Consider the following 7,532-nt stretch of genomic DNA (forward strand, 5'->3'; position numbering starts at 1 on the left):
GAACCAGGGTCTACAACTTGTTCTCTGACCAAAGGTTTGTGTAGGACCATTTCTGCTATTGATATTAGGCTCAGGAGAGGCTGCGGGAATATCCAATCCCTAGAAATTTGCTTTTGTTCAAGGTAGTTTAAGGGCATGTGAATAGCTCATGGTAAAACTTTCAGGAGTGAATGTCGGACTACTCGGAAAAAGCAGTGAGAGATATTGGCAAGACGTGGAGATTCGAGAAGCATTTATTACCCCTAAACTGGGTATCATGGAACCACCAAACAGTAGAATTCAGAAGTCCACAAACTGTCAACAGTAAAGAAGGAAAGACAGAAGTGGGGTGTGGCCATAGCAATGGGACCAAACTCAGGTTGAAAAAACAAAGGTGCCCAGTATGATCTCAACACAGTGCGATACCACACCTTTCCCAGCTGCCGTCCACCAGAAACAGGCTCCCCATGAGATCACCTGGTTACTTCTGGAGCATGTCCATGCTATGATACACAAAGGACTCTTCCCTGTAAGCCCTCCTGAGCAACTACAGGGTACCAGGACGATACCAATACTGTAGGAAAACAGGCCAAGTGAACCGCCAGCACTGTCCTACAGCGACTCAGGACACAACAAAGAAAAACATCCTATGTGACTGATGTCAGCAGGATGGTAGAAAAGCAGAAATCATCCCTCACCCCAACAAAAGAAATCAATTCTACAGCTGTCTATGAGTGGCTTAGCCTGGAAGTGCTCAAGGGCCCATTAACACTGACTAGAACACAGCAGACCATAAAAGAGGGCACAAGCACACAGAAAAGTCGGCTGGAGACTCCACTGGCAGAGCCGTGTGTGATGGGTGGGAAATAAGGGCTGGGGCTATCTCTGCCAGCCACAGGGTGGGTGCGACTGCAGTCCCCGCTCAGCAGAGCCTCCAGCTTCCTGCTCCACAGAGGACACCGGCATCTTTTGCCATCGAGTTAACCAATGTCTGAAGCCAAAGCAATTTGAGAAAGAAGATCAAGCTGAAGGCAGCACACCTGTCATTTCAAACTAAATTACAAAGCTATAGTTTTTAAAACAATAGGGTACTGGCATAGAAACAGACCAGTGGAATGGAATAAAGAGCCCAGAAGCAAAGCTACACATGTATGGACGACTAATCTTTGACAATGAGGCCAAGAATCAACACTGGGGAAAGAATAACCTCTTTCATGCTGCTGTGAACTCAATATCCAAATGAAAAACCAGGGATCCTGGATCCCTATCTTCCAGCACTGAAGGAAATGAACTTAAAATTGACTAATGACTTAGAGATACGATCTCAAACCCTGAAATTCCTAGAAAAACATAGGGAAAAGCCTCCTTAACCTTACTCCTGACAGTGATTTTTTGAAAAGGACATCTAAAGCATACACAACAAAAGCAAAAACTAACAAACACCACCATACCCCATTGAAAAGTTGCGCCAGAGGCGATGAAACACGCGAGACAGTGAAAAGGATGTACAAGTGACTAACACGTGCTCACAATCACGAATCCTCCGGGAGATGAAAACCAAAACCACAAGATATCACCTCCTACCTGTTACAATGGCTATTACCAAAGGACAAGAGGCAACAGGTTGGTCAGGATGTGCAGAAAAAAATAACATGTGAATACTGCTGCTGGGAATGTAAGCGGGGAATTCACTATGGAAAATATTAGGAGACCCACCAAAAACTGAAAATAAAACTACCATATAGTCCACCACGGCCATTTCTAGTATGTATCCGAAGGAAACAAATCAGTATCTCCACAACGTATCTGAACATGAGTATCCGCTGCAGTATTGCTCACATAGCCAATACACGGAAACATCAGTAAGTCTGTGAGTGTTTATACTGACAAACGGGGGGCACGTGGCCTACTCAGTCCACAGAGCATGCAACTCTTGATCTCAGGGTAGTGGATTTAAGCCCCATACTGGGTACGGACTCTATATGAAAAGAGAGAGAGAGAGAGAGAGAATAAAAAAACAAACTGTAACTAAATAGAGAAATAAATAAATAAAGTGACAAAGAACATTTAGTACACACACAACATGCAGGAATATTCAGCCATAAACACGAAGGCAACACTACAATGACCACGAAACAGACGAATCTGAGAAACACCATGCTAAGTCAAATGAGCCACACAGCAAAACACAAACCCTGTACGTGGATACAGGGTACAAACCCACTTATGTGGATACTTATTAAGACAAGAAGTCAGTCAAACTTAGAGAAACAGAAAGTAGAATGCCAGAAGCTATAAACTGAGGGAAATGGGGAGCTGCTGGTCAGGGGTACACACTAACATTTACAAGGTAAGTCCTGAGGATCTAATATACAGCATGTTGACTGCAGTTGATAATATTCTATCGTACGCTTGAAATTTGCTATTGGAGTAGATACTAAGCTTTCGAACCACCACTAACAAAAAACGTAATTATGTCAAGCGATGTTGTGTTCAATGGGTTCATTTTGTCAATAATTTCATATGTAAGGGCACCTGGGTGGCCAGTCAGTTAAGCGTTCAACTCTTGGTTTCGGCCCATGTCTTGATGTCTGGGTGGAGAGACCAAGCCCTGCCTCAGGATCCGAGCTCAGGGCAGAGTCACCATGGGTTTCTCTCTCCCTCTCCTCTTCCCCTTGGCTTGCGCGCGCTCTCTCTCTCTCAAATAAATAAATAAATCTAAAAAAAGTTTCCTAATGTGTATCAAATCGTTATGCACTCTAATTTCAATAATATAATTTTATTTGTCAATCATACCTCAACAAAGCGCATGGGAGGGGGGCAGGTGGTAAAGATGTAAACACTACAAAAAGAACCATACAGGACAGTCTTGAGAAGTAATCCATGGTCCACTTAAGTAGTAAACATGCCACTGCCTGCAATTTCAGGCACAGCAAGGCACAAGGAAATGTCACCTACACAAAGGGTTCAAAACCCGGGCCACAGAAATGGCAAGGATCTGAACACACGGACCCAGCCAGGAAGAGGGCAAGCAAAGTGCATTCCATCGGCCTCACTGCATGACTATTGACCTCCAATCTTACCCTATCAGGGTTCCACATGGAGGGTGCTGGGGCTGCAGGGCTAAGAAAAGGGCACACCTACAACTCAGGGCTAGCGACAAAAGCAACTCCCCAGAAAGCTGGGGAAGCAAGCAGTGCCCACAGTCCATACGAGAAAAGGATAAACCATCCCCTGGAAAATGAAAGGGGGACGTGGAATACAGAGTCTAGTCCAGGTCAATGGGAACCGTGAGGGACTTACCCAGCGAGGATATAAGGGTAAAGTTCTCCAGCATCACATGGTGGTACAGCCGTCTCTGAGCCTCATCAAGAAGCCTCCATTCCTTCCAGGAGAAGTACACGGCAACGTCCTCAAAGGTCACACCACACTACCATGAAAGGAAAAGTTGGCAGCCTGAGCATTATTTCTGACAACCCACAATCCAACCCCCACACATCCACCCAGTCTCCCCTGCCACCCCAGCTCCCCACCTCAGAATAAATACCAGGTCCCCGTGCCTCTAATGCTGCTCTCCTCTCACCTTCCCATCAACCACTGTGTTCAGTCCACAGCAGTAACAGGCAGGGGGACACACAGATGCAATCTAAGCTCTCGGTTTGGCCTGCAAGGTCCCATTCCTACCCCATGATATTCCCGGGGAGTCTCCCAGACTGTGCCCTCAAGACAGACAATTATAGGCCCTGCTCTGCCAGAAAGCCTTCAATACCAGGGCTCTGAGGCCCTTAGCTCACACCTCCTCTCCATGTGTACGGGATTCTGTAGACTGTACCTCTCTCACGTCTTCAGACCCCACAGATGAACTCCACACCTTCCTGCTCCACACCGAAGGATTCTCCCTTGACTCACACTTGTACTTGTCACATGACACCCAAGGGATGTTTGACAAACTCAAACAGGTTCCAGTCCCAGTACTTTCATGGATCCCAATTGAGGGAAAGCCTCAAATGCTACTTAGAAGCCCTCCTCACCTCCCTGTAATTCTCCCTTCCGTAACAGACACTCCCAAGCACTGTTCACTTACGACACTCACGGACCCTCTTCTATATCTGTGCTGTCCATACTGTCCCTCAACAATCAGAAGGTACCACTTTCCACTGAACCTTTGTGAAAACCCCAGCGTGAAAGGTCTCCTTGCCCAGCACAGTGAATCACAAATGACAACTGCCCCAGACCTATTCCAGCAGCAAGACTTTGAAACACTCCAAACACTATAAAAACTCATCCCAAATTTCTGTTCAAACCCTACACCACCGAATAAAGAGCATCCCCAGACTCTCAAATGCTCCTGGGCAGGGGGCACCGGCATGCCTCAGTGGGTTAAGGGTCTGACTCCTGCTCTTAGCTCAGGTTTTGATCAGCATCCTGAGTTCAAGCCCCATGTTAGACTCTACACTGGGTGTGGAGACTACTGGGGGGGGAAAAAACAACCACCTCCTAGGTGTCCTAGCTATCTCTTGTCCCATCATTCCATGCAAGGCTTGTCCATGTATCTGCCAGATCATTCTTTCTCCTTCACCACCTGTGTTGGCAATGCCCAGCCAATCCAACCAGGTGCTGAACAAGAGAACCACTCGAGCACACTTTACCGAGACCCTCCAACCTATACTAATAGCATTGCCACGATACTCTGCATTCCCTTCCTAAATGTGATCCAAATCTCCACCCTGGTCTACACAATAGCCATCGTTTTTCTAACTCTCCATCCTGAATCTTTCCCCCAGTTTTCCAAAATTTCCTGTCCAGCTGCCCACCTTCTGCTATCACCCACACTTCTCTGAAACGTCAGAGATCGTGAACAATGTCAAAACAACTTAGGTATCCCCATGCACAATCAACCTACTGATAACTTCCATCCGGATGATGGGAGCTTCCATCTCTTTGGCTGCTAGGACCTGTGAAAACTGAGAATGGGAAACCTCACCGAAATGGAGGCAGAGGTTGCAGCTGGGAGACTGCTCAGACACTAGTACCATGATGAACTGCAGTTCCACGAGGAACAGACGGACTTGACCTTATACTGCCACAGTACCTCACTACCCCTGACCCAAAAAGACAGGCTTTCCTGATCACCCCACCCAACAGCTCACCCAATGGGAAGCCACGGTTCTTCGAACTCCCAGTTTACTCCAATGGACTTGGAGTCTGTAACAGCCTTCAAAACTTTGCCCTCTTCCCCTTAAAAAATCCTACCTCTCCTTTGTACTCCTGTCCTACTGTTTGGCCTAAGCTTGTGTGTTCTGAATTGCAGTTTCTTTCATTCCCAAATAAACCCATTTTTTGTGGGTAAAATAACTGCCCGTTTTTGTTTCACGTTTAAGGTTCAGACACCAAAAGCCCTGAGGTTTTCCCTGACTCCCCCCTTTCTCTTGTCATCTGCAACACCCACAATTTGGTTTAGCTCTTCTCAAAAATGGACCATAATTCAACCAATTCTCCAACAGCCACAGTGGTCATTCTACTCCAACTCTAACACTGAAGCGCCCCGGTGACTCAGTCCCTTGAGGGCCCCACCCTTGGGTTTTGGTTCAGGTGAGGATCACCGCATGTAGCCCGAGTTGGTCTCCTCTCTCAGCCGGCGTCGGCTGGGATTCTCTACCTCTCCTACCCCCCGACGCGCGCATACTCTCTCCAGGTCAAATAAATAAAATAGCTTTTAAAAAATAAGTAAATAACATCCACTTTGCAACTCCCTCCTCCTGCGCTCCCTGCCTCCTCGCTCACCCCCGCCGCGGGTTCTCGTCTCTGCGGCCCGGGAAAGCCTATTGACACCTGGCTTAGACCACCTCTCGTTACCGCCATGACACACGGACTGCTCAGGCAGCGAGGGGACAGGCCTCGCTGGCCGCGCCGCATCTTGCTGCTGACACAAGGCAGGGAGACGTGCTGTTCCCCGCTGGGGGCGCAGACCGCCTCCAGCCTCTGCCCCAGCCGGCCCCTCAGCCCGGAGCCCGTCCCGCAGCCAGCACGCCGGCGCTCACACACGGGCCCCCGCCCTCCGGCGCCTCCCTGTGCCGGACACCGGGGCCTGGGCCGCAGGGACGCGAGCAGGCGCCCCGCTCCGGGCCTTTCGGGTCTGCGTGGGGGGACGGCGGGGAGGGCGGGGAGGCGAGCGTTTACCTGAGCCGGGTCCCTGGGAGCGGCCGCCGCCATCGGATTCGGTGGGCCGGCAGCGGGGCCGGAAGGGAACGGACACCCGGACTCAACGGTGTGCGGCGAGGACAGCGCCCCCCTCCCGCCCCGTCTTTGCGATCAGTCACCCAAATCCTGAATCCTCTCTGGAACCGTAGCGATAAACCAACGCAACAGGTAGCAAAAGTACCTACGGGGCTTGAGGCCGTAGTCGCGCCCCCACAGGACGCGCTCCTTTAGAAATGCCGCGTCTTGTTCCCTCATTGGCTCCGCGCTGTGTTCTGGGGGCGGAGGCTCTTCCCGGTGATGTGACTCCTAGAGCTCTGGCAGTCGCCCTCAGGGGGTCCTGCGCCCTGGAGTACGTGGGCTTTGTTCACTTGGCATCCTGAGGTTTGGTGTAAAGAACTGTTGGCACCCAGGGGAACCGGCTTTGCTCCTTAAAGCTGGAGAAGAGCCCTAATTTCAAACTCTATGACTCTCTGCTTCCAAAGGAGAAGACTATTTTAGATGCTCCCAAATCCTTTTACTGAAATAGTTAAACTTTTCCGTACAGAAGTTCAGAAATAAATGAGATCTTATATAGCTGCAAAGATGTTGCTGTTCCTCAAATGTTTGCATCCTGAAACATTAGGGTCAGTTTCCTAAGTTTCAGTAGTACTGGTTGGGAACTATAGATTAGTTCCTTTTAAGCAACCAAATATTCAACCAATCACACTGTAAAGGTCTGTTGGTTTTATTCAGTGATTTGAATTGGGCAGTATCCCATCTAGCAAGCAGAAGGCAGCTCCAAAGTGCTACAGAAAGGGAAAGGTTTTTAAAGGTAGGACAGGAATATCATAAGCAGAAAAAATGATAGTGTCAGGTGAGGTCAGCTTATTGTCGGGACAAGAATCTTATTAGGGGAATGCCTCACCTTTTGGGTGACAGGGCCCATCAATGTGGCCTATTACCTTTTTGGTGCTGACCAGAAAAATCCTGACTGAGCAGTGGAAACTGAATTTCTGGGGGAGGTTGAAAGTGCAATGAACTTAGGTATTATGCCCTGGTTTTGTGACATGGCCTAGGGAAGTGACTCTGTTTGGGGTCCCTGGTTTCCTTTTTCACACCCTATGCAGCGTGGTGACATAAATAGAGGACGGGAGGAGGGATGGTAGGCCACCTAGATTATGGGGACAATGATGAGGTCAGCCTCTGGTTCCACACTAAACCTCTCTTGCCTGTAGAGTGATTGTGTCCCATCTATGAAGGAACACTTTTGTCCACATATTTCTTACTTCATATTTGCAGATATACTAATTTCCTTTTAAGAGTCTGATATCACCTCAAACACAGAGCAACTTAACCGATGCTGGTTTTTGTTC

The 7,532-nt window shown here is 48.6% G+C and overlaps 1 protein-coding gene across 1 annotated transcript in view; it reads right to left on the reverse strand.

The window, feature by feature from the left end:
• Positions 1–6,291, reverse strand: part of LOC103677247 (zinc finger protein 256-like) — a 20,575-nt gene extending 14,284 nt beyond the window's left edge. The window contains exons 1-2 of the mRNA XM_008706507.2: positions 6,160–6,291; positions 3,283–3,409 (exon numbers count right to left, since the gene is read on the reverse strand). The gene's annotated coding sequence lies outside the window, so the exon portion shown is untranslated. The remainder of the gene's footprint in view (positions 1–3,282; positions 3,410–6,159) is intronic.
• Positions 6,292–7,532: the final 1,241 nt, after the last annotated feature.

The sequence above is a fragment of the Ursus maritimus genome, unplaced genomic scaffold, assembly GCF_017311325.1.
Source record: "Ursus maritimus isolate PB19 unplaced genomic scaffold, ASM1731132v1 scaffold_19, whole genome shotgun sequence".
Taxonomy (NCBI): Eukaryota; Metazoa; Chordata; class Mammalia; order Carnivora; family Ursidae; genus Ursus; species Ursus maritimus.